Source organism: Buteo buteo, chromosome 20 (assembly GCF_964188355.1).
Source record: "Buteo buteo chromosome 20, bButBut1.hap1.1, whole genome shotgun sequence".
NCBI classification, from domain to species: Eukaryota; Metazoa; Chordata; class Aves; order Accipitriformes; family Accipitridae; genus Buteo; species Buteo buteo.
In genome coordinates, this window is record NC_134190.1 from 8,746,002 (window position 1) to 8,773,623 (window position 27,622).

The 27,622-nt window shown below is 43.5% G+C and overlaps 1 protein-coding gene across 7 annotated transcripts in view; it reads right to left on the bottom strand.

Annotated features, from left to right (window-relative positions):
• Window positions 1-27,622, bottom strand: part of ATXN1 (ataxin 1) — a 370,404-nt gene that overhangs the window by 77,723 nt on the left and 265,059 nt on the right. For 5 of the 7 annotated variants that reach the window (XM_075052096.1, XM_075052100.1, XM_075052097.1 and 2 more), the window contains one exon: window positions 8,785-8,908. The gene's annotated coding sequence lies outside the window, so the exon portion shown is untranslated. Of the gene's footprint in view, window positions 1-8,784; window positions 8,909-16,679; window positions 16,700-22,460; window positions 22,585-27,622 lie in introns of those variants that run through there. The other 2 variants (XM_075052095.1, XM_075052101.1) reach the window with 2 other exon arrangements.

A 27,622-nucleotide genomic window follows, 5' to 3' on the forward strand; every position in this document is an offset into this window, starting at 1 on the left:
TACTCTCAACTGCATTTCTCAGGAAGGTGCCAGTCAGAGGAAGAACAGTCAGGAGTGTAAAAAGCCATTTCTACTATAACGAGCAAAAATAGTTTTATTTGTTGTCATTTTGGGGTTGTCGGGGTTTTTTTATTGTTTCTTCTAAAAACCTGTCTTCTGTAAGCTCAGCCAATGCCTTTAAAACAGTATTTGATAGCAAACTTACCTATATTGCAATAGTTACAGCTCCAATTGAATGTTAAAACACCATATTATAAAAATCATCTACCCCTCCATTCACTTCACTCTGCAAGAATCCCACTTGGGAAGGAAGAAGAAGGGAGAAGAAAGGAGAATGGGGAAAGCACAGCTAATTAGTGAGGTTTCACAATCTAATTCAACCTGCCAACCCATTTTTCTGCCAGTCCTGCACACATAAATAGGATGAAAAGCAGGAAGTCCAAGTTCTTCACATTTTTATTCCTCAGTCTCACCATTTCTGATCGTCTGCCTGGGTACTTGTGTCCCCTCACCCCTCCCTCTCCCTTGAAGCTCCAGACCACCACCTCCAGAACCAGGGAAGTCATTCACATGCAACAAAACAAAGAGGACAGAAGACACCTAGCAGCACATGTTTTTCTGAGAGCAAGGCAGCTACCAGCAGTTAGTTGTTCAAGATCTTCCCTAACACTTAGCACCCTTACTGTGGTCCCAGCAAGCCACCCAAGGCTGAGTGATTCTTGACAGCACATCCAATAAAACTCGAGGAAATACCTGTGCTGCACAGCCACATGGCACAGATTCACGGGCTTGTGCTGAGTGGGCTCAGACATTTATAGGGTACACTGCAGGGCAAGGCTGTACAGACACACTTGTTTGACTCTCACCAGTGTCAGGCAGCACCCTGCTCAGTCTAATTAGCATAATCAGAGAAGATGTAAGGGGAGAAGCAGGGCTAATTAACCTGAGCAAAGCACCTTGTCAGCTTGGGAATCTCTGCACGGGACTTGGATGCACAAATACGTGTACCCATCGTGACTGAGCCTTTCTTACTCCCTGCAGTCTGCAGGTATTTCGTTATACCCAAGAACTACTTACTGCTGAAGCAACATACCTTGTCATCTCAGAGAAGAGTGGGGGGACTCCTCAGTTCTTAATGCTGCTTTTTTGAAGCGAAGAACCACAGGGGTCTTACAGATCAATGCATGATGCTTTCTCCCATTGCATGTGCTTAGGCAGGTAACTCAACAGTCTTCCTTTGCATAATCTTTTTTGAGAGAGGAAGACCCTATTATGTTTGTCATGTATTTGTTTTTTCTATTTCCTTGTATAGCTTTCTAGGTAGCTGAAGAGAAGGAGAGGAAGAACACAGTGCTAACAATAGTTTCACTACTTCACTGTACCCTCCCCATCTCAAAATACTCTCCAGATGGAAGGAGTTTATTTGTAAGTAGGCAAGCAGAAGGCTGACCGAAGAAAAGTGATAATTACATTAGAATAATAACAACAAGAAAACCCAGAGCTAATGAAGACTGCCTGCTTCATTTAATTTGAGAAGAGACTTCACCCTATAATGAAGACATATAAAGCTCTGCAGCTCACTCACCCTTTCTACAAATGTCATCAGGAGCAGTAAGACTGCTCACTAAGCCAAACCCCTTCAGTTGAACTGGTTTGACTGGTCAATGGTAACAAGAAGAAAATGCTTGTACTTACATCTCCTTGATCTCTCTGCAGGCTATCCCTCAGGTTGAATAAAGATAGTTATACAAACATTTTAATGGATCTAGTAAAAGTAAAAAAAAGAATCCTGGTAATTCTCACCATGAATCTAACGGACGTGTCTTAACTCAGAAACAAGTTACGAGGACCTTCCCACCTCAAACAGCAGCAGTACGTAACACAGACTGAATGACAGAGAGACATTATTTTGCCTTTTTTCCCCCATAAGAAGCTGATTCTTTAACAAAGTCACTTGCAGTGCATGGTTTTACAAGAAAACAAACAACCAACACTCCTTTCCAAAAATGTAAAATAGACCCAAAGCACTTTAACTGTGAACATGAAAAGTGTTAGCTCCTCCAGTGCTCTTCCTGTTACTCCATCGAGTGTCAAACTCACTTTTACTTCATCAGAGCTTCATGTTACCTGAGGTTTCTTTTTGTGATCTATTTGCACCAGAAATGCTAAATCAAGCTGTTGAGAAGAAAGGTTTTATCTGCCAGAGACAAACTCCTGGCAGCTGAAGCCTTAAAGCACAATTTGCCTGCTGCCTCCATTGCGGACACCTCTCCATTGTAAGGAATCTCCATGGCTCTGGTCACAAATGCCCGCCCGCCCACATTTTGCCCAGCTTCTTTCAACTGGCACAGCTTTTGTAATGCTTTAGCAGGATTCACTGCAGTCCAAACACTGAAAGTGAGACAAAGGGAATTTATAAATCACCATCCCAATTCTGACTGAAGGTTGCCTGGCACAGAAACCCACAAACAGCCTTCCTCTCCTCATCTAATGCAGCCCTCACTCCCCAGATTTCTTCAATTACTAGTGCAATAACTTGGTAATAACTTGCACTAGTGCAATAAACTTCATCTGCCATAGTGGGGAGGGGTTTTCTATTATTTAAAAAGCTGCCAGGAAAACCCATTAGAAATAAATAAAGGACTACAGCATCTCAGGTTTCCTTAGCCTGTCTCTAGTTCTGACACCTTAACAGGGAAAGAAGCTAAGAGCAATCCTAGCAACTTGCTTCTTTATCTTCTTCCTCTTGACCTTTGTGCCATCAGGTGCCTCTGAAACATTCATCAGTGTCTGCAGCTGGAAACACCAATGCCGATTAACAACTAGAAACATAAAACTCACTGAGAAGGAACACTGATAGCATCAGTGCTGGTTTGTCTAAGACTATCTAATACTCCTTCCCAACGTAAGCATCCATGGTCAATGTGCCTGGCAGGCTGCAAACAAACCTGGAATAAATATGAATGAACAAGTTGTTCAGAATAGTATTCTGCTACAAAGGGCGCATGATCCCTTTTAATTAACCTACCAGGAGCAGCAGCCTTTCCTTTTGAATGCACGCTCCAAACAGAAAATGGCAAAAACCCTCCCCTCTAGGAGATCTTAATTTATATTCTCTTCCTGCTGCTGCTGCCACCAATATTAGCAGCTTTGAGAGAAGCATCAGCAGGCTACTAGATATTGTTAGGGTCATTGTAGGCACAGTAAACCAGCTCACCAGTGATGCTCACTAACACAGCGGTACAACAAAGCAGCAGTGAAACAGAGGAGAGGCAGAACAGCAGCAGCAGAAATATTCTCACAGGCAAGGGACACCTATATTTTGGTCAGCTTCACCCCAGACACAACTTGCAAATATTAGAGCAGCTTTGGACCAAGGAGTGCTGCAAGCAAGGACTTGAAGTTTCTCCAGTCGACACCACTGAGTTAGAAACAAGAGCAACCATAAGCTACACTGTTGAACTACAGGAGATGCTTTGCTCTCATGGACCACAATGCCACCACCCTGGTATTGTAATCATTAACAAACACATTCACCTGCCTTCCTTGCTGCGTTTACTCGCTCCACTGCGCTAGTACGGTCTGGACTTCTCTAACGCCAAACCATGAAACAAGGCTGACAGGGAAAAGCTCGGGCAGCAGTTAAAGTGGCTGCCAAAGAGAAATCTGTTTGCTCAGGCAAAAGCTGTTCTCAGTCCAAACATGGGAGTCATAATCTTACAGCCATTTGCTTGGAAGACAATGAAGGAAGGCAGAACAGACTGGGAAACTACAGCTTGCCACGGTAAGAGAAGAGAACAATCTTTGTGCCCAGATTTCTTTGCTCTGCAGGGTAAGTTTTACAAAGCTGACAACCGGTAGCAACATGTAGTGGCCCCAGGCATCATGCCTGCCTATCAAAGACTTGGATTTTAGCCCTGGAGAAATTACAACTTCTCAGTTCTCTGGAAGCTGTATCGGCTGAGAAGAAAGCAAGAGAGTAATGAATGACCTAACTAAAAATTATTTTAATACACAGATTGCATACTGTAAGCCATAAACTTAGGGCTTCAGGGAGAGCCAGGGGAAGAGAGGAGGAGGAAGACATCTTGTATTTGACAGGAACAGCACAGCCACAAATTACAAAAGGCAACCAACTGGGGCTGCTACAACAGCAAAGTCATCTACTGGAATGCTAGGGGCTGGGACACTGAATGGAAAGTGTGGATCCAGCAGATAAGCCCTGGAGACAAAGAAGGAAGAAGCTCAGCAGTCCAGGCTGGAAAAAACAGCAGGGAAAGACAGGTTAGGAAGTTGTGAGTCGAGGAGCCAGCCAGCAGGAATGTGGAGAAGAGAGAGGTAAATCCAAGGAAGCTGCACAGATGTGAATAAAAAGGCATTTGGCCCCTAGTCGGTCCCTGAGCACTGGTGGCTTAGGGCCTCATCACTGCACATCCTTCTGCAGGACTCAAAGCCACCCTGGCCACCTCTGCTGGGTGGCTGAGGCAAGCAGACACATCCCAGCTCTCACACGCTGTCCGCAGGTGCCCGTACACTGACCATACAGGAGATCCCCCGCCGTCGAAACAGCTCGGTTGCTGTGGGCCCCCTGAGGCAGGTTTGCCACCCATGCACTCAGAGGATGGTGGCTTCGGGGCCGGGAGAAGGGGTGAGCCAACCTGATGCACAGAAACACCTACCGCCTTCGCTTCTGCACAGACACAGTAGCTCCGCTGTATTTCTGCAACATCCATTTTAATCTAATGTTCATTAGTTAAAATAAAGTGCCAAACTGAAGGCCCAGAGTTACGGTCAGAGACTTTTTTTTGAAGCCCTGCAGGAGACCTAAACCATTTCAGCTTCCTCTCCCAAACGTCAGCCTTGAGCCGTTCTTGTCTGGCCAGCGGAAGCATGTGACGTGAAATAAAAGCCAGGAAATAAGACTTTCTGAATAAACATTTATTTGGTGAGAAATACTTCTGATTTTTGGCAGAGAAATGTCAGAAACCTGAAGCCCTATGTATAGCATGCCTACAGAGTGCAATTTCTATTTAAAGGGAAGCTGCAGCTGTCTGTAGCTCTTAATGAAGAATAATGCCTGGGAATAAATTACTGCCATTTCTAAGAGACATTTCTCAAATGACAGCGATTCTTCCCTTTTTCCCTCTCCCTATAAATACCGAGTGGCATGCACTGGGCAGTTATTTGGAAGAATGGACACACACAGCTCTCTTTTGTCAGCAGCCTAGTAATTTCCGTAGAAAACCATGAAGTGGTTTAGCATACGGATACCAAAGCGATTCAAAAGCGAAGACGTTCAAAAACATTAAGGCTGCCATCTGTCAAAACTTCCCATCGCACTCTTCCAAGGTGTGCACAGCTCATCACTGAACAGACACTGGGCATCGCTTCCAACCATGCCACAAACCCAGCGCTGAGGTTCAAGGCGCGGGAGACAGCCGCTCACCCAAAACCAGCGTAAAAGGCTCGCTAATGTTCAATTTTCATTACTTGTGTGTGCCTCCTCTCCAAGGGGCCGCCGCAGCGGCAGTGTGGGCAGGCGGAGAAGGTGATGCTCTGGGGAGAGGGTATGCCCGGGCAGCTGCCAGCCTGGCCAGAGGCTCAGAAAGCGGCACTGATATCAGCTCCAGGAGCTGTCGCTCCCAGCCCCACCGCAGTCCAGGTGCCAGGAAAAACAGCTGGCAGCCAGAGGAGTACAGATGAGATAGGACCAGGGTGAAAAGAGCAAGGAGGGCCAAGGAGTGGAGAAAGGAGGCGGCAGCTCAAAAAATGGGATAGGACCAGGGCTAAGCCTTGTGTGGCTGCAGTCCCCAAGACTCTCTCCAGGGTCAGCTCTTACGGCGGCAGGTTCCCACCAAAGGTGGGCACGGAAAGCCTGTCGGACCGAGAAGCGGGGATGTTTACTATCCTGCCATCTGCAGTTTGCCCAAAATAACAGCTATAGATACGAGATCAACTGGAGATGTTTTAGTTATTGACACATACTGGATTCAGAGATTTATTTTCCATTTCCCACAAACTGTGCCAGAGGTTTTCACATAAGCACAAAAAAAAAAAGTGAAGAAATGCCTGCGAGTGAGGAACACGAAGAGTTTATTCATTGCTCCTGTCAGAATGTGTTTGTGCTTGTGCGGCTACCACTCTGAAAAAGCTGCGACGTATGTTTTCAGGATGGAAAAAACCCCTCAGGATACCTAAATACTACCAGAAAACTACAAAACTGTATGCTGGAATTTGCAAGGTACCCCCCCTGCAAGAGCAAAGGAGCCTCACCTCGCTTCATTTTTACCCCTCGCTAAGTGAAATAAACGTTCCTCCTTAACAAATCCTCCTGACATCCCTTTTTCTCTCTGCAAAAGAGGAATATGGACTCGATTTGTACAAGCTCTGCTATTCCAGAAATGTGCTTCATCGGAACGAGGAGAGCGAGAAATTTGTACTGTTTAGTAAACAGGCAGTTTCTAGGTGGATACAAGATGCTGGTCCCAATTTACTGCCCCCCTCCCTCCTCACACCCCCCTTCCTCTGAAATTTGCCTGGGTGGCAGGAGGAGGCGGCGGAAGGGATGGGAGCAGCTACCGCTTGCAATGGGAAAGGTCTGATTGCCTTCCGCACATCTTAACGTGACAAGACCCTGCAAACACTCAGGGAAGAGAGAGCAGTTATTTTTCAGTAAAATCATTATACGCCGGCATTTCCTTTCAGCAGAAACACCATCCCTCCTCATCTCTGGTATTCTTGTCTCCCCGAGAGGATAAAGGAAAGATGGGAGGGGAGAGGAGGAGCCTGGCCGACTGCCTCCTCCTTGCAGCACTGTCCTCCCAGCAGAAGCCAGGTGACAAGAGGAACCTCTAAAGAGCTCTCCATCACCTACGAATGACTCCCCGATGCCAGGGTGAGAGCCGTTCTCAAGAGCACTTTCTTTCCATCTGTACCTGGTGAGAAGAGTGCTGCTTCCTCCGCACAAACCTGGGCCTCAGGAGTATAATTCGGGGCTTTGGCACCACAATAGCAGACCACCATGCTGCACTTTAAGTGGGCTCATTTTAAACCGTTTAGGACAGGGCAGAATGTAATAATCACAGAAACAGCATCTTCGACAGATACTCCAACCCCTGTAACGGCTGGTGATTGCCTCCTTCTCTCATGCAGTTTATCTGGCTGATCTGGCACACCACACACCTTAGAGGACCCAGGGAACGCTCTCCTTGGCATGAGGTGGTGCTGCTGTTGCAATCAGGGGAGGTAATTGCAACATCTTGAACAAACATCTCCTGTTATCCCAACAGCTTTGCATGCTAGGACAGTTTTTTATTATTATTATTATTTAAGACTGCCCTCCTCTGCTCTAGGATGTCAGCGTGCAAAGTAAGCCCTTGTGGTTTCAAAGAAGCCTTTCCAAGTGTGGGAATAAGCTGATATGGCCACATCTGCTTGGTTACATAGAGAGTGAGAAGCTCCAGGTCTCAGAGGCCCCTTATTCATCTTAATGAGTTACTAACTTGGCAGCTTAGTGGTACTAGTAACTAACAACTCCAAATGTCAGCTTTGTTAACTATTTCACTGTAGATCAAAGCATGTGGGAAAAGGGAGAGATGATGAAGATTTTTCAGTGTCTTCTCTAACCTTTATTTTGCAAGTGGCTCTTGGGAAAGCTGCACTGCTTAGACTCTGTCGCAGTCTGCTGCCTGAACCCAAAGGGAAAAGCAGAGCGAAGGAGGGCATCCAAATTTCAGGGAGCTAGATGGCATACCCAGCAATCAGAAAATATATTTATACTAAATTTATGGAAAGTGCAAGACCTAATTTGCTCAAACTAGAAGAATCTGCAGCTGTTTTATCACTACTAACGTCTTGAAGGACCACTGCATACTTTTGGCCTAAGGATTTAAATACTACCTTACATAATTTTTAAATTCCCATGGTTCCTTCTTAAGACAAAAATAAGGATTATTTTCAAACCTGGCAGCCAGAGAATTCTTGTTTTCCTCTGTTTGTGAGGATGTTTACATTTGGTCTTAACACATTTGCCCATTTCAACCCAGAAAAGCAGTGGGCTTCATGAGAAAAACAATGAACATAAAAATATTTCTGCCTTCTCTTTAGCCATCCCTCATGGGAACAGTTTCTTTTATTAAATGCTGCAGCTGGATCAGGGTCTTGGTTATATGACTGTGTTTCCCTCTGAAAGGTGTGCTGCTCCAAATCCCATGAACACAAACCTCTGAGAGGAGCATTTGTATTGAAAATACTCAAACTAATACAACTAATTGATCAAAGCAATAGGAGTTTGGAATACCAGGCACAAATAACCACAATTGCATTCCTCTAATTTGAAAGTGGCCAAATAATTTCAGCCATTGTATGAGCGTGTAGAAAACTCCTGAATCTGACCTGTAGATTGCTGAACTGTTATCCATAATATTCTTCATTCTTCTTAGGTTACACAGTCACAAGCCCTTCAAATGCAGGCTTACATATTTAACTAAAAAGCAATGGTAATGTGTTAAGTAACTGCGGCAGTCCAAGGAAAAGGAACCCAACATCTTTCCTTAGGTAACACTATTCTGCCCTTGAAGACATTATAAGAAAGAAAAAAAGAGAGAGGGAGAGAACTTCACATCTGGCTTTGCAGACACAGCCAGACACACCTACCTGCCTTTGGTTTCAGCAAAGTGAAAAGATGCTCAGTACATCACAGGAATGGGAGCAAACACTACAGTGCAGATACCACCCCCCAAAAGACACAACTGCAAGTACACGTTATCGCTGCTAGGAACTCACAACATTCACTATGTTCTTCTTCGGGGAATTCTGGATTATCCTTTAGCATGAAGATTTTTCACAAACTGCCGGATTGTTCACAGGTCCTCACTGGCTTTCCTCTTTCAAATGAAGTAAGATAGAGCTGTAAAAGAAAAGCAAAACAAAGTAAGAAAGGAAAGCAAGGAATAAAAGAGGAATATCCATAAAGCTGTTTAGCAAATGAACAATTGATTCCTACATCTCCTTGAAGCAAATGCATTTTTAATGAGCTCCCAGGATGGCGATTCCAGCAGAGAGTGAGTGTACATCAAACACTGATCTAGGATAGGAAGAGTCATTTGCTCTGTACTTCTTATTACCAACAATTAAAACCCAGTTCAGAGTTGCTGAGGCAGATACATAATTAAAATAGTTCTTGGATACTTCTGTTGCCATAACAAGAGGAAGAAAAAACTACTCAGTGTTGTTGTTTTGAAAAGTGTCTGCAAACAGAGCCCACGGTGTGCAGAGAGACCCACACAGGAAGTTTTTTCTTCTCAATGAACTCCTCTAAGGGGACGCAAACACCTATCTATTTCTGTGGTTATCTGTAATATTGCAACAGAGGAGTACTGAAACCAAAAATACATAAACACACACACTTGCTATTCCTCAGTGGGAAGTATTTTTCACATCTGAGATTTTTAATATCGTGCAGTTCTTTCATACTTTTTTTTGGACAGAATTTCTTTGTGGACCAACTCTTTATTTTTTTGACCTACTGTACAAGGTATCAGACTATCCTCAGCCTTTTTACTGGGGTCCGGGAAAACTGCTGCACTTCATTTTATGTGAACTCCGCGCAGAATACTTAAAATAGAGTGTGTATTTCCACAGGGCCCAAATTGAACACTTTTTCCTTCAGCCAGGTTCCCATGGTCTACTTGTGCTTCCTAAATTCTTAGTTTCACTTTGTGCCAGAAACCTTTCCTATCTTCTTTACAAAAGGCTCCTCAAACATTTCACATGTAATTTCAGCATTTGTGCACATGGATCCCATCCTATCAGTGCTGTGGTGGAATCCATGTCCCTGAACCGAAAACATGTGCAGGACAAAAGTCTACACCTGAGACAGTGCAAGCTCTCTTTACTTTCAGTGGAGGAAACTAGGCAATCTAGAAAATGATTAATTTGATCTATCTTAAGCATCTGCTTTAGGACCGAATGAATCACTCTCTAGAAAGGTCTGCTCCTCTCCCTCCATAAAGTGAGTCTAGACACTGAGCTCAGATGAGATGGCGACAGATGAATGCAGATGAATCTCACCCTACGTGAAGACAGGAAACAAGTCAGACAGATGGACAAGAGCAGTTCATGGGTGAAGAGCAGAGGGAAGGCAACACAATGATAACTATTCAAAAAAGTTTACAGCCCTGACACAGTCTGTTTTGATTGAACATACAAAGCAACAACAACAAAACCTTCCAAAATGCAAACCAGTATTTGCCCAGCTGATCCAGCTTTGGTGTAAGACTACTCCAGCATTTACTGGCTGAGGCTAAGCCATCACAGAGCAGCCTCCATGAACCAGCATGCAGCTGGCTGGGACTCTCCAAGGCACCCTGGCAATAATGATGATGACCACTAGTCTCAGTTACATGTGTCTTTGTCCTCTCCCTGATGGACTGTAGCAATGCAAGATACCTGTTACAAATTCTTCCCAGCTTAAGAGACTCTGAGCTGGAAGTACAGCTCCTGTGTGACAGAGGCACTGCAACCTCAAGATCCTTCAGATACCCAGGCCCTGGCTACACTTCCAGGAATTTGGTCAACAGCTTCTCTCCTCTACTAAAATGGGACTCTGCCGCTTATCTGACAGAGGATCATACCATCAGACATGATCTCACAAGCTTTTTAACTTTAGAAAGCAGACCAAAAAGAGAAAAAAACCCCAAACCTATTTTTAAGTCAACCCTTAAAATTCTGCTTAACCCAAAACAATTTATTTTCAAGCCATTTATTTTCTCTTTAAATTATGTGAATCTCAAGATTTAAAAAAAAACAAACAAACAAAAAACCAAGGTCAAAATACGCAAAACATTTTGTTTCTAAGTGTTAAAATGAAACATTTCAGCATTTTCAAAATTATTTTGGGGTTTTTTTCCCCAATAATCTGGCAGTCCAAAAATCTCCTAAAAATTCAATTTTTTAATCTTCATCTCTTGTCATTCAACATTCAGGGGAACCTGAAAATGGGAGTCCAAAAAACTACGATAAAAATTTAATGTTAATGCCAAAATTAGATGGCTTCCGATTACTTTTAGTAAGAGTAGGGAAGTTTACTCCATGCACACCTTGTCTCCCATACCATATATTGCAGCTCCTGCTTGCACGGACTCCTCCGAGCCTCCCTGGAGAGTCAGCAGTATGGAACACCGGCTGAAATCCGCCACGCTCAGTGAAAGTCCTTCCACTAACTTCAACAGGCAGGACTAGGATTTTGATTCTGTTCAAGTTAAACCAAGCTCCAATTGCCTACACAAGGGCTCCGATCACATAAACAGGAGCAAGCGTTGCGTGCTAAGTATGCAGTTATCTCGCTATCAGTCTGGAATTTGTCTTGCAGACCCTTGCTAGCATGTGGACACAGGAACAAGTCACAAGGAGCATCTGTGCGATACAGTGCAGTGGTACTCTGTGGCAGATGTACTTCTTCATGCACTCTTATTTCACAGGAAAGCTGACATGAAGCAAGGTAGCCTAGCCCTCAGGGAAAAAAGGGCAAGAGACCTTGTATTTACCATAGGGTGCCTTTGCACCATGCACACAGCCAGTTATTATGGAGCAGATGATGCGCTGTAAATTCACAAGCTAGTTTAATCTGCTTCAACTTGCTCACTTGACCTTACCCGTAGGCACTTCTTTCTGCAAGGGGCAAGGCACGTCTGCCTGCAAATGTTCCCAGACATTTTTATGCTTAAGATTTAAAGACACCATGGCACAAACTTCAGGACATACAGGGAGAGATACACTACTTCTTGAACCACAATCCTTGCCTGAAGAGCAGAGCACTCATTCCCTAATTGGGATGATCTTTTTGCTATGCAGGTCTAATGGGCTGTGATGACATGCTCTTCTTGGAACACACAAAAGCATCATAACTTGGAGGGACCATCAGCGAAGGCCGGTTTGCAGTACAACTAGGTTTTAACCAGACTTTGCAACAGAAGTTTCAACATGATCAATGAATCATTACCACATACACAGTTACCAATCACATCTTGGCTATAAATGGGAAATGTTACACAAGGAAGCTGTTTTTCATGGTTCCACAGCATTATGGCTATTCAAATATCACAGCACAGCCCTGCCTTTGAGTGCTAAAAAGGACATTGAGTTGACAGATTAGAAGTGTAATTGAGAGGTGAACAGACCTCAAATCAAAGAACGTGGAAGTACTTCTTAGGAGTATTTAGATACTAAAATTGGACCCCAGGGCAATCAACAAATAAGGACCATAGTACAAGTGAGCAACTGCAAACTGGCAAAACTGAAAACCAGAAGTTGGCTCCATGCAATACCCTGTATTTACTCCAAGAAAAGGTCATGCTCTCCATCTTGCTTTGAAGAGCAGGCAGTGAGAGATCACCATTTTTCTAGTCCTTTCCTGCAGGTTTTTAATTGCCATTCCTTGCTCTCTTGCATCAGGTAATTTGGTTTTCCTAATTCACAAATCAGCATAAGCTAATAAAACTGTTTAAGAGACAGCAGCGTTGTTCCCAACTTGTTTCGTTGTTTGCTATTATCCTACAACTAATCCTTCAACTCAAATAAAACTGTAATTCATTTCCTCCTTTATTCTCCCTCTGCATGAAACGGTTTTAGACAGGTTCAAGCCTGTCCACCGCAAATGGGAAAGGCAAGGTTGTATCTTCCTGGAGCGTGTGCTTTTTCAATTACCTAATGTGCATATTATCTATCATGTCAGAGAAAAACTTCTAAATTATTTTCAACAGATTTAGCTGATTTTACACATATAAAAAAGATTCTAATGGAAATGAAAAAAAAAACCAACCACAAATCAACCAACAATTAACTATCTTTTAGATTTCAAGTTAAGAAAAGCTTCTCTATGCCAGCCATGCCAAACATTACCCATCTGAAAATCTCCTGACATTTTGTCTAGTGTAGAGGCTGCTCCTGATGGGGCTGAGTCATCTTTACATTAACTGTTTTACTAGTGTAAAAAAGACATAAATCACAATTATGCCTACTTTAAGGCTATGGTGAAGGAATATCACCTTAGCACAAAAGAGGTTTTGTTTGCATAAAACAGGCGGGCATCACAGATTTCTGTTTAGCATCCATTCCTCATTTGAAGCTTCATTCTCCACAGCTTTGTCACGTAAACAAGCACTTCCCATGGCTCTGCATGTGGCCCATAGTGAAATGCCCAACTTCACAAGGCATTACACCCACTTTGTGCAGGGTGAATAACTGTATCTGGGTGTAAGGGAATAGTAAATCAAGTTGTCAGCACTTTGCATATCCTGCAGGTCCTAAACCAGAAAAACAGCATGCAGATCATGGGGCTCAAACAAGGAGGCAATACATCCTGGCCCGCAATTTGTAGTAGGGGGAACATGTTACCTTCCTCAGCTCTGTGAACACATCCATGGGCCGTCCCAGCCCAGGGCATCTTTCCTGTGTGAATGGCAATTCCAGTGCAAGTGCTTACTCACCAGGAAAATGAAGGGCTGCAGGATGGGAACATCTGTCTGCAAACAGCAGACAGACAGGACCAGCATGTGGAGCTGAAGATGTAAGGCTGCACCTCACACCCTCCACTGCAGGAGCCACTGCTGAAGATGACCACTGATTCTGCACAACTAATGTTCACTGTTAGTCATCTAGAAATCGGTGTCCCAAGATTTAATCTAAAAAAACATTATTCATCATTATTTCATCCACAGCAGCTATTTTTCCCGACTTAAGGCTCAGGTAAACCGCCCCTTGTTTTAGCATTAACCTGTGCAAGCAGACTGGGAATGGGATTTTTCAGCCCTACTCACTGGATATCCTGTCCTTGCAAACCTGCTATTTGGAAACCATGGAAGCAACTTTGTTCCCAGAGCAGTCCCTGCCGGTCTCATTACCCATTCCTTAAACCCAACACCTCGGAACAAGAGATCAGAAAATAGATGAAGGTTCATCACCACAGGGTTGTAAATATAAAAACACGCATGCCAGCTCAAACTCACACTCTCCTTTTACACAATGCCTAATATCAATACAAACACAAATCTGACTAGGACCTCTGAGACACCACCTTTCCACAAATGACAGCAATCACGACGATACTCATTATTTCTACTTCAGTAATACCTACTTTTTACAGCAAGACTTGAGGTTAAACTGTGCTTAGTTCTGTGCTTCACTTACTGTGCTTAGTTTCTAAGTTCTGCAGGATTTTCCCCACAAAGAGAATGCAGCATAAGGTATTAAAAGAGCAAGTAAAGAGGTGGGCAGTGGGTGCAACACACAATGCCACCAGGTGAAAAGAAAACTAACAGGGGAAAGTGTCTAGATTGTTTTGCCTAAGAAGCAACAGCACAGAACTGGAAGAAGAAAAATACTTCACAAATACCTCCTATCAGATGCCAATGATGCATTTTTTAATAAAAATCCATCATCCCATTAACATCAGCACCCCCTATTTGCCAATTTATCATGGCTATCAAAGCAGGAACAGCGGGGGGAGGAGGAGGAACTTCAACACAGATCTACATTTCTCTTAGCATGCCAACTTTCTTCATTCTCACAGAGATGTTTTAAGTAAAAACAACCCTATTGCCTGCATGTTTGTAACACAGTCATTCCTACAGGTCTTCTGAGCAGAAGAGATTGGAAAAACAATGCAAATGGTCCATAATAATTCAGGCTCAGAGCCAGTAATGTTGAACAGATATAAGCAATAAAAATAACCACTCTGGCTGCTTCTGTTACATGACATAAATATTTCTCTTTTTCTTTTGTGGAAGCTATTATGCAAAAAATGCAGCTCAGCCCTGAGTTGAGACAATGAGCCTCCTGCGTATTTGAAGAACTGCAGCACCCTTGTAACTTGTTACAGATGAGAATGAGCCCAAGGGCTAGGCCTTTTTTAAACGTACAGACATCTCACAGATGACGGCCACAGCTCTCCCGCAAACAGACGGTGTCAAAGGGGGAATACAAATGCTGTGAGTCCCAAAGCGTAGCAGCACCAAAACCGATGGCTGAGGTTCTGTTTATTTGCAGTGTTTTAACAAGCCAAAGACAAAACCACCTGAAGAAGATAGTTCCGTAGGTTGTAGCATTAACAAATACCAGCAAAAAGGCTTGATCTTTGACAGCAGCAGTAATCTCAGTGGATGCCCACCGTACCGATTCCCTGGTGCCAGTAAGATTTGAGCTGGGGCCACGGCCTTTGCCTCACTGGGCTCAGCCACGGGTTCCCACAGCTATTCGTCTGCCTACTTACACAAAGCCTTCAGGGAGCAGCTCCCCTGTAGCCTCTACCTGTGCAGCAGGTTGGGTTGAGAAGGACCCGAGCAACATGACCTGCCAGGCTGGGGACACACACAGGGGCGCAGGCACAAACAATGCCCCCACGTGAGCCACGCTTCCTTAGGAAGCCAGCCCAGAACCCACCCTTAACCTTCTCCCCGCTTCCAGCGTGGCCATCTTCTGCGCTGCTGATGCAACATGAAACACAGTGCTGGAAAACAAAGGCACTATTGACTAACTTTTTTGCAGGCTTAAGATGACTATGCTGGCTTACAACAAAGATTTCAACGATTTCGACACTGAGCGCTAAGGAACAGGAACACAGCTTGGCAGTAAATCCAGAGATTACCTGTTGAAACATTAATGGCAAACATCTTTTGATGTGGGCTGCTTTATGTGGTGCAAAAGCCAGCACTGTAATTATGCATTTCCTTTCTATGAATCTAGTATTTTACAGTAAAGTATTACTTGGGAGGCGGGGGGGGGGGGGGGGGGGGGGCGCAAGTGTATGTGTGTGTATGTGCATGTTTGTGCGTGTGTGTGTGTTAGAGGAAATACTCTACAGCTGAGCCTGCGATTTACCAGCGTAGCAGCACGTAGTAAATCTGCAACAGGGGACCTCAGCCGTTTCATTCATCGTACACCAAGCTGAGGGCTAAAACAATTGCCACACTTAAGACAAATGCCAGCGTGAGTCATACCAGCCAGAGTGCAAACATGTTTGCTGTTGGGTGAGTCAGAATATCACATCCTGAATTCACAAACCTTCCTATAAATAATAATTTCCGAAATTGTTGCATTTCTTCAATACAATGCAATTTTAAGTGTGATGCCGAATCTATAAAGGCTTTCTTGATTATGAAGAAAATGTTTTTCTCCTCTTCCCTTTTGATCCTGATTACATGTACCTACCTATAGTAGTAGGCTGTCTATGGTGACTGAAGTGGTAATTGCGTCAATTCATACTTAGCAAAATGCAAACATTGCTCAAAATGGGTGACAAATGACAGATAGCCCCCCAAAAAAGAAAAAAAAAGGAGAGAACTAAACACAAGCCATAGGACCTTTCGCTTACTGTGTATGCTTTCTATATCAGCACTTCTTTGATGCTCTAATTCTGACATGCTTTAGCACGTTCAGTATTCAGAGAAAAGGAACGTCATGCTGGCATGGGACACTGACCAGCTGAGAGAAGGGGCGAGAAATTCCGGAGAAGTAGTGAGAGAGGCCGTGGCAGCATGCTGCACGTGGGCAAGGAAGGACTGGGCCTGCCACTGTGCTCGACAGCATACGTACACAGAGCAAAAGCATGGTCCTTGCTTCAAGGAGCACTCAGCCTCAATACAGCATACAGTGATCATCCCTCCCCAAGAATAAGGACATACCTGCTAACAAAATCAACACATTGTAATAACTGGTAATGATTATCCATGACCGTCTTTAATTCAGGGACGCATCTGAATCAGAAGTCATGCAAGTGGCTTTTGAAATAGGGCTGAACTTAAGGATATGACCAAGTTTATTCAGAAGAGTGCTGATAAAGACGTGTGATGTCTCTGCAATGAAGGAAAAAAAAAGTGATGTTGTGTAAGGGGAGGGTGGGCTCTAACTTGATTTTCAGTTAGGAATTTATTCTCATCTTACACGAAAGGGAATTCATACACATACAAATCTCCTTACATCAAATCAAGACAGTCTTGCTTTCTCCTAACTGTTTTGTGGAATAACCACTCAGAAGTTCATTTCTGTTACCTTTCTCAGGCAAAATAAAAGGCCTTTTAGAAAAATTTTATTGCTAAAACAATGAAATTCTCCTGGGAACGACTTCGTTATGGAAATGAAGTGACAGCTTCTTTTATCTAGCCAAGCAGCAAGTCTGCATTTATAAAAGGCATTCTGTGCACGAAGTACAGTGAGTGGGAGGACATGAAAATGCTATTTTTAATTCAGATTTCAGCGTTCCTCCCATACAGATCTCCTGGAATAATAACAGCAACAACAATAATGATAATTAATAATGCCAAAAAAGGAGTATCATCTTAAAGGTGAGTGGCATGCAAGAAAGGAAATTGTACTTAAGGACTTGCAACATGTAGGGACAAATGTACAGCTCTTTCAAATAAACTGGCATTGCGCCATAAATTTCACAGGATTTGAGATTTGCCCCCTAAGTTTTATACTGTAATTTAAAATAAAAAGCAATAAATTATTATTATGTGCAACATATGCTGCATCTCTACCATTAGTTTTCTTGCAGCAATTGTTATTTTCAGAAACACAACTGAATGAGAAGTTAACTGTGGAGTTGATACTGTCACTGTGTTTGGGTAAATGACCATGACAGATTTTAGATGTGGGGAAAAAAGCAAACCTTGAGAAAAGCCAGGTCCAAGCAATGTTTTCAAACGCAATGAGAACAAGGGTAGGATGCAGACTTTGGCCCAAAGCGTAAAAGAAGACACTTGAAAGATCCTTTTCTGCTTCGCTGACCTTTGGACCTGTCCCTCAGGACACTGTCACAGAGCAAAGACGTTGAATTAACACATACAGAGAAAGTGTGGGCCAAATTCTTCCTCCCTACCAGGAATACACTGGCTCCAGTGAGCCTGGTGTGTAATTATCCAAGGGCAGAAGATAGCCCTGATTATTGGAAGATTGTTACTCCGCTGTGCTATCATCTACCAGTAGTAATTAGGACAAGGCTTTGCATTTCACACCTAATAAAAATTAACGAGAATGAGCAGGCAGTAACAAAATGCATGGGAGCCACACGCACGCCGAGGTGCAACGTGAAACCTGCTGGTGCGATTGCACTTGGGAGTAACCCCACCACTGGAAAGCCTCCATTTCACGCGAAATTAGAGCAAGCTGGAGAAATCACACACGCTGTCTCTCCCTCTCTTACACTCCGCAGCTCCAACACAGAAACACGTCGGAGTCTGGCACCGACTCATGTTTCAAACACAGGAGCACCCCCCAATACATGTGCCTGCACACAAACCCCCTGCACAGACCCTGTCTCATGCTGTTGCCATGGGGTACCAACCTTGTCCAAGTGATTTCCCTACATGTTTCCACTCCAATGTAAAACCCTCATCAGCTGCAGCACGAAACGTGCAGGAACCGGCACCCTTGGCATGCTACCCCCCCAGTGAAAAATCAGCCACCTAACTACTCAGGTACGATCTGTTTCTGAGAGCTATTATTTAAGGAGCATTCAGGGCATGCTTGGAGGCACTTCCACTCTCTCACCCTCCTACAAGACAAATTTTCATGCCATTAACCTTTATTTGCCTTTTATACAGTAAAATTTAAGTCTATTAAAATATAGAGTTCCAATTTGATATTTTGATCACCTCCATCTGCTTCATGGGAAATGTACAGTGGTAAGAGAGAAAAAAATACATAGGACTGGAATAAGTTAGCCCGTTTTCCTTTTTTGTCCATTGCTTGCTGCCAAACACGCTTGCTGCTGGTCACTTGCCTAGCTCATTGCCAGCAAATGCTCAGCTGGGCACGTCACCAATGTTTAACCCTCAATAAAATTAAATCGCAATAATACTTTGCACTCATTTAGGGTTTTACATATTACAAACACTAAAAAAAAATAAAAAATTAACTGCACACTCTGTAACACCCCTGCAAGGTAAGTTGAGTATTATTATTCATACCTTATGCAAAGGGGAATTTCACTGGAGAAGGGATAATTGACCTGCCCAAAGCTATGCAACACAGGTGCTCCTGTTTCCTGGTTCTCTCCTTACTCCAACAGACCAATTTTAGCCTTTCCTGAAATTCTGAGAGAGTTGGAGTCCTGCCTTCGTTTCTGTCTCTTTCTGCTGCTGAAGGAAAGGAGGGAGCAGGTCTCTCTACCCAGGGGTACGAGTGGTACGTGGGTGGTGTGAGAGTAGTCCCTGGTTGCATCGGCTTGCAGTGGGACCAGAATGGACTGGAATCGCGGCACTCCCATTTCCACCTCCCTGCAGCAAGCGAGGATTAGCTGCAGAGAAGAATTTGGTCTGCAGGAACATTACGAGCCTTTGTCACAAAAGACAACCAAGTTTTAGTCTCTGCAGATGCCTTCTAGTACCACAGGGAGGACAGCAGAGGACTCAGCAGTGTATGCATACTGCACACTACTCCTCATACTCCCCCTCGCTTCCCCTCAACCACAAAAAAGGGTAAGACTGAACAAATAGAGGTTTTATCCAGGATAAATGGCAGCAGGGCAAGAGCAGTGCCCACTGCCTGCTCTTGTGGGCTGCAGCCACCCCTGCCAACTGTCACGTGGCAGAAAAGGCCACGCTGGGCTTGCCTGTAGCCAGCACTTCTGGTGGGATGTCGGATGGACCTGAGTTTTTTAACCACCTCTTTGAGATAAAAAACCCTCATGTCACAGGCTGGACAACAGAGTAATGTAGTCAGAGATCCTGTTACAACACCAGCTGCTCATCCTGCACTGCCACCAGTAGCCACAGCGTAGGCGGGACCCAACCGCACTTACTATGTCAGAAATCACAGTTTTTCTACCTGTAAAAGATCTGTACCCTTATGTGCAGTGACATGATTAAAGCAGAAACCTTACCTGCTAGCATTGTGGATGTAATTATCCTAGTTAAAAAAAGGGCTTTTACTGGCAAAGCTCATCCCAGTTCACAGACTGAGTAAGCCCTACCTTTGATCAAAGCAATTAGATTGGAAAAGGACTTCAATGCGTTGATCAGCTCCTGAGCTAAGGCAAGCCTTAAGTAGAGGGGTTTATCTCACCTAACCTCTCACTTTTAACCACGTTTGGCTGGGTCAGGGCCAACTTAGTGTAACCAGATCCTCAGCCCTAGCTGCAGGTTTTGATTGCCCTGAAGCGCTAGCTCAAGCCAAAGCCTCTTTAGCTATCCCACCTAAGAGCACCGTCACCCCTGCAGATCAGCAGATGAGCTCCACAGTTTAAGTGGATTAGCTGTGCTGAACAACTCTGCTACATCCAGTTCTTGTGTCGGCAGCACTCAAGCTTCAATCAGCAGTGATCTTACATTCAGCTGCTCCGGCAAGTTTTGCTGCAGAGGACAGAGCTGGGTTGAGGACAAACCTGAGCCACCCCCAGGTCCTAGAAGAAAAACAGGCTTGTAGCTCGGGCTCGGTGGGCATCCTAAGGGGCTCAGTGAGCCAGAAGTGTCTGCAAAGATTGCCCCCTCCCAAACCCTCTCCGGCACCAGGGTTTGGGGTTGGCTTTCCACTACAGCATGCGACTAGGAAGAAAAATATCAGTCTGACACACCACACCCTGCCTTGTCATGATTTCTTACGCAAAATCCTCGGCAGCGGCACACAGCAGAGTGGCACTTAAACCAATACAGTAACAGGATGCCCTCCTGATCCCATGTACCCTAGTGTCATGGTTAAACCACGACACCTAGCCACCTATCCTAGTCTGGGAGGAACAGCCTCTGCCACATCTTAGCAGCTACAAAACTCGGTTCCAGCTAACTTCTCTCAGAAAGCAATGAATAGGACTTTCCCAGGTACACATATCCTTCTCTCAGCCACTCCTCCCAAAGGCAGCAGGCAGAAGTGCCACATAACATAACATAATCAGTGTGAAGTTGTAACAGTGTGGGAGAATGTGGCAATTCATGGAAAATGTCATCGACCAAAAGGCAATTAGCAGTGAGTCTAAATGCAGAAGCAGAAGGGAGTGGTTTCCTAACAAAACAAGCCTTGTTAAAAAAAAATTTAAAAAACCACCCTAAAATTCACTTTCCTCAAAAAAGCAGCATTCTCAGGAGACTGAAAGCATGTGAAAAAAATACCCCTGTAAAGCTTTCTGTAAAGATTATTCTTTACAGACAGATTTGGCAGCCCTTTCTGCTCTGTCTCCTAATGCTATTGAGTATAACTATGTTAAGTCAATAAGCAAAGCCACTCAAAGGTGGGGTTTTTTTGAGGTTTTCTAGGCCAAGAGAGGAAGCAGTGCGATAGGAAAGTTTTCAGAAGTGGGAGTTGTGCCTGCCTTGCTTCTAATTGTAGTGAAACTGTCAACCTCTGCGTTGTGTTTCAAGACTTTACACTTCAAAATCATTCCCTCTGTGCTTTGAATTGCTATACTTTTAAGCTAACTACTTCTAAAAGTGCTGTTTAAAAAATGGCATCTTCAACCACATTTAACATTAAGAATAAATCTAAATTTGCAAAGTCTCATTGGGTCCCTGCAAAAGTGCAGATTTTTTTTATCGTACTTGACAGCCAATCTCTTGGAAATTATTTGTGCAGAAATGTAGTTTAAATTACTTCATATCAAGACATTTAAGAGAAAATGTGTTTTTTGTTATAAGCTAAAAGTAATGATGTTCTTTTTACCTTAGATAAAAAAACCCACAACATTCAAGCAGCACACAACATTGAAACCAATTAGTAATCTTACAACCTAAAATCCTACCTACGTGCAGGCATGTATTAATCGTATTTCAGAATGAGCTCCGGACACACGTGGCTAAAAAAAACTGAACTAGGCTGACTTGCTTTCTCCCTAGTAAACCACCAAAAGAGAAAGCAGGTCCATGTACTACGGTGAGAATTACAGGCACTCATTGCCCTTAGGAAGATGTTCTCTGCCTCCGAGCACTAAACTCAGGCAATCACCCCATCAATGCCAGAATGGTAAATTCATAGATAAGCCACTGTGCTAAATTTCTCTTCAGTGCCCAGACCCAATCAAGTAAGGAGGCAGATACCTGCCAAACTGCAGGGAGCTGAGGGAGCCCAGCACTTTCCAAGTGCCCCTATATACATTTGAATTTCCAGGTAATTAGGAAGCCATGTTCCTTTCATGCTGTCATGAAATAAGGAATATTCAAGTTGCTTTGGCTTTAACTATTTTAAAATACGGACTATCATTTCAGGAGAGTAAAGACAGTTAGGTTCAGTAAGGGTCAGGTATATTTACACTTTGTTGCTCAATGTGGTAAAACCAATTCAGGGTAAATGTTTACTGCTAAATATCTGGGGAGATGAAGAACAGGCATGTAAAGCAGCTCAGAGCATGCAGGCTCAGAGTCAGGTCAGCCAAGAGCTATCTTCTAGCTAGCGTGACAGTGCCCAACACAAGGAAGCCCCAAGACTGACTCCAGTTCCCGAGTAATACATTCACCAAACAGAAAATTATACTGTACCTTGTGGGGCTGAACAACTTTGAAGTATTATCTTGAGGTCTGCCAAAGTTTGAGGTGTTCCAGACGCCAGGTTTCAATTTAAGCTGATCTATTTTTCATATCCTTCTCCCGGACTCTCATCTCTCTGGTTTAAAGGAGGACAGCACAGTATTTAACCCTGGGAAAAAAGCTCCTAACATTGCTCATGAATGGCTCCCCCTCGTAGCATCTGGAGATCGCATTAATCACCTTGCAAGGAAGTCCCACCCCACTCCGCTCACTGCACGATGGACGTTTGGCTGGGCCAAGCTGAGGTGCTACAAACAAGCTCCCATGTTGGCATTGCTTATTTCTGCGCTTGGGAAGCAGAGATATGTGGCCTTCCCTCTGCACCGCCTCTCATCACCATTTCTCCATGCATGGATATGATTCCTCCCCATCTCTTCCCAGTCCAACAAAAAAAGTCCTTAACCAGACAGGAGCGATGCTGGCAAAGTGCCTTCTACTCCAAACTCCAGCACCAGCTTGGGCAAGAAGTGAGGAAATGCAGCCATGTCACATGGGAAACAGCTGAGCTATCCCAAACAACAGCCAGCAACCCTTTTGACTAACCAGAAAGTGCCCAACCCAATTCTAGTCTCCAAGTGGAAAGGCTGCCCTCCACTCCCCCTGCAGACTCCAGCAGAGCAGGATCACCTTCTCAAATATCCCTCGTCCGCCACAGCAGTCCAGCAAACATTACAATCTAATCATTTCCACAGTACACAAATCCCTTCCTGGCTTGGCGCAAGGTGAGTACAAAGTTTTTGCTAATCTTGCATTTATTTTAATTCCCCGCCCCCCTTCCATGTCATGTGAATCATCCCTGTTCCTCAGCATCAAAGAGTTAATGGAAGAAAGAACCACCCTAGCATGTGCTTCACGCAAGGGTAAGTGGACTGGCCAGCTACCAAAGCAGATTGTTAAAGACTGCACTGAGCTCCTGATTTTTTTTTCCCCTCGACTGCAATAAGCTTAAGAATTGAATGTGGACATAAATGTAAACCTAGACCACATCTGCTCATAAAGCAATGTCTTTGTACTTGCACAACTGCCATTAACCATATACAAAAATACTTAAAGTTTTGAATTCTCCTACATTCAAAAGCTGACCTGCAGTCTGCCCGAGGCAGCCAATGTGAACTGCACGCTCAGCAGAATTGCACATTAAAGACAGAGGGGAAACAGATTACGCTATAATACAAAATCAGACTGCTAGGAAAGTGAATCATTTGTGCAAGCACTGTTAAATGCTCAGAGTATTTTGGGCACACTTCACCACACCAGATTAAAATACGTCTATTGTGGTTCTCATCTGAAAGGCAGCACTAGGTTCATGTTATTTGCCCCTTTCATCACAGGCACGAGCAAAACTGGTGCTTTCAGGACTCTGTGATACCCCACTATTAAACTTTTCTTTTGAATTAATTGAGGCTACTCTGCCATTTGAAGATTTTTTACATTCCCGCAACTGCATTAATAGCTTGGAGGAGAGCGTATGTGTGTCCGCACATTATTTCTTCCCAAAATCTCTTGGGAGACTTCAGCTGTAGATCTTGGCCATCAGTGTTCAGGCTTCTTCTCAGAAGATAACTGAATTCTGATATAGTATTCTAATTTTAACTTATTTCTTGGCAAGATACTCCCTCCTTATGTGCATACATGTCATACATGGATTGTGTTTTAGCAGAGTTCCCTTGGTTAATTATTACAAATCATCTGAATGTTTCTCCATCACAAATCAGGTATAAACACCTAGGACCTACCTAAGAGGACTCCATCTCTAAACAGTTTCATTCTGAGTGACATAAATGACCTTGGACCAGCTTATTTCCATGTTGGTTCATGCTCTGCTCTGCTGTGACGTCCCATGAGGAAGACAACTCAGGGACCCACTTGTCCCAAACCCACTCATGTCCTGTTTTAGATTCCTTCCTATTTCACACACAAAAAGAGGAAGTGTATTTCATAGTTGGCTCCATGGCATCTACACCTAATACTGCAACCTCAAGTTAAGCAGAAGTCTGTGGTAACCCAGTCTATTTTCAGTTATCCAGTACTTTCCTAGTTCATTACTAGTTTAAGTTAAAAAAAAAAAAAAAAGGAAAAAAGCGTATGATAAAAATTCATACCCTGATTTCAAAGACCTAACTGTGTTGCAAGGTGCACAGTAGATCACACTCAGAGCATTTAATGCGTAATTATCAATCCAGAATTTTGGGTGCTTCCACTCAAGGGTGCTTAATTTTGTGATTCATGTGGAGGGCCATCTCTAACAGCAAAAAAGAAGACTCTCTGCAATAAAAATGTAAAAATTAAAATCGGATCTTTGGGTTGAGAAGTGCAATGATTTTGCACAGGAATTGCACACACCCCATCTACTGGCTTTTTGGAAGACTGAGAACTGTAACAGCGGCAAGGCGAGTTTACCTTGCATTGAAGTTATTTACTGAGCAATGCCTGTGAGCTTAGTGCTTGATAAAGATACAGGAGACAAGCACCTGTCCCAGGTGAGCCACAAAGCAATCCAGAACTAACAAAACCGTTCAGAGCCTACAATGGTACAAACACAGGTCATAGGCTAAAAAAAAGTCACCCAAATCATCACAGCATCTTGCATGTTACAACAGAAACGTAACAGAGGAGTCAGAGGAGAAAATATTACAGCCGACAAAGGCCTTGGTTGTGCTGCGTGCCTGCTCTGGGGCCTGCCTTGCTGCCCTTAGAGCAGACGTAGGGGGTAACATCCAGTAGAACGGATAAAGGCAGCAGACATGAACCCACAGCAGAGGCTTCCGTCAGCATTGCTGTTGTGCACTGCTCCCGCTCAGGGAGCAGAGCCACTGTAATTTTTAATTCAAGAAGGTTGCACACCACTTCATTAGAAGAATTCACAACAGACTTCAGTCACTCAGTCAAAAAGGGAACTTGAGTTACGCTGTGGCAATCAGGATGTTTGATCATGGCAAATCAAAGAATCTGCTCGGCTCTTCTGAAAGCTACCCAAAGCCATTGCAATCTCCTGCTCCTCTACTAGTCTGCAATGCTTTAATAGCAGATGGCAAAAGTACTGAGATTAAATCCAGTACTAACAGTAGCTGGGAACACTGATAGTTTTGCCACTGGAGTGCCAAATTGTGACAGTTTTTTCCCAACAAATTAGTAAAGTTAATATACCCACACTGCAATACCAAGGATATCAGCCAAAGTTTGTCTGTTCATTTCTAACTCCACAGTTGCAGGCAGGGGCTCACAGAAGAGGCCAGCAACAACCGTAATGTCGATCTGTAGGCTTAGGAGACTAAACACATTGAAATCTGTCAATAGACTCTTTATCTTAATGTGAAAATTTCATAGGCTGGTAGGCTGTTACTGACAGTTGTACCAAAATACATGGTGGTCCATGATGTGGATTAGATGGAGTCTCAACCCCTTGTCACTTGTGACCTACCCTGGATTTCAAATTAGTTTCTTTAAGAAGCACTTGGTATTAATATGCCAGTGCTTTGTCACACAGATGCATAATAGATATGATTTCTAGCAAAGCTGAAATCACAGAAGTTTTATTTGCATATAGGGTCAGAGCTGTTTTGAAAACAGACTTTTCAGTTATCTGTGATGTTTGGAGGAACTCACTGTTGCAGAAAGAAAATAGTATTTTTCCTTCATTTGCTACTGTCCTCATCACAGACCAAAGTCTGCTCTTGCATCCAGTGCAACTTCAGCAGAGTGGCCTGGGGTGAGAGTGATGTAAGGCATTGAATGTCTAGTTTTCAAATAACAGATCAAATTTATTTTAAAAATACTGTCTTTATTCAAAGCAGTCAATACCAACCATTTGATAACAGGCTACTGTTACTGTTGACCCCTTGTTTGCATTTTCTTTGCCAAAGTTGTGAAGGTATAGTACCGTTTTAAGCTGTACACCAGCCAAGGAGAGCACAGCGATGTGAAACTGGTATTTGTGTTTTGTCAGTACCAGCAAAGGTGTGTTTGCACAAAGCTGTGATAACTGTCAGCACCTCAAAGCAATTTAAATCTTCACTTGTTTGAGCACCAGGCAATCTTAAGAGCTGCAGATCTCTCACTTCTAAGCACTAATACCTCAGTAACTTCAGCTATATAAGGTCCCCAAATTAAAATAGCATATTCATCATTTTCTTGGAATACACCACAGTTTGGACGACGTTATTCCAGTGCTCAGTTTCTTCTGGACACAAAGGCATCCTAGAGGTCTTAAAACTCAGCCCTTCTTCAGCTCCAACTGGAGCTGGACCAGGCGTCCAGCGCTGGCACCAGACCCATTGACGTGCCAGAGCATTTCAGAAACTAATCCAATAGCTGGGAAGGTGTTTTTAGAAACCCTTTGCAGAAGGCACCTCTGCCAACAAGGTTCAACGAGGTTTCTGCTGGTGACTTAAGACGATATATTGAATGTCAACTAGTATGTTTATCTCCTTTAAACACTGGACTTCCTTTCAAATAACATCTAATAGGGCAGATTACTGGTTTAATACTAACGGAAACTGATCAAAAGACCCTAAATTATTTGGCTGGCTTACCTTAAAACCTTTTCCTGCTTTAGTTTCCATGTAAAATATACCAAAAGAGTATTCCTATCAACGGAGAGCCTATCAACTAAGCATTTAAGGAGATGGGGAAAAGTACATTTAAAATTGGGTTGTGGATAAAAATGCCAGAAACCCCCCAGACCAACTTAAGCACCAGCTCCACAGATTTTCACAAGAGCTACTTTGGAAAATAAAACTTAGGGAACCATGCCATATAAGGACATTTGAAAATGCTATTCCTTGTCTACAAAAGGCAGTTTCTTCTCAGTTGCCATCATGGTTCATTTGGCTAGGGACAAAAGTGGTTGGCAAACTAACGTAAAAAAGAAACAAGTAAATACTGGCACTTTAAGCACTGTCTCTTAAGTGAAGATAAACAGCGACGGTCAAAGCACAACCGGCCAGCTCTCTCTCCATGCCTATCTGAAGGGACAATGGCTGGGAACCACCTGGATCAAGGCTGTCAATCCATTTAAATGCAGAAATGCTTTCATGATTTCAAGGCAGAACAAATATTTCTTTTTGTCTGCACACTTTTTAGAAAACATGAACAGTAACTACAGAGCAGAACAT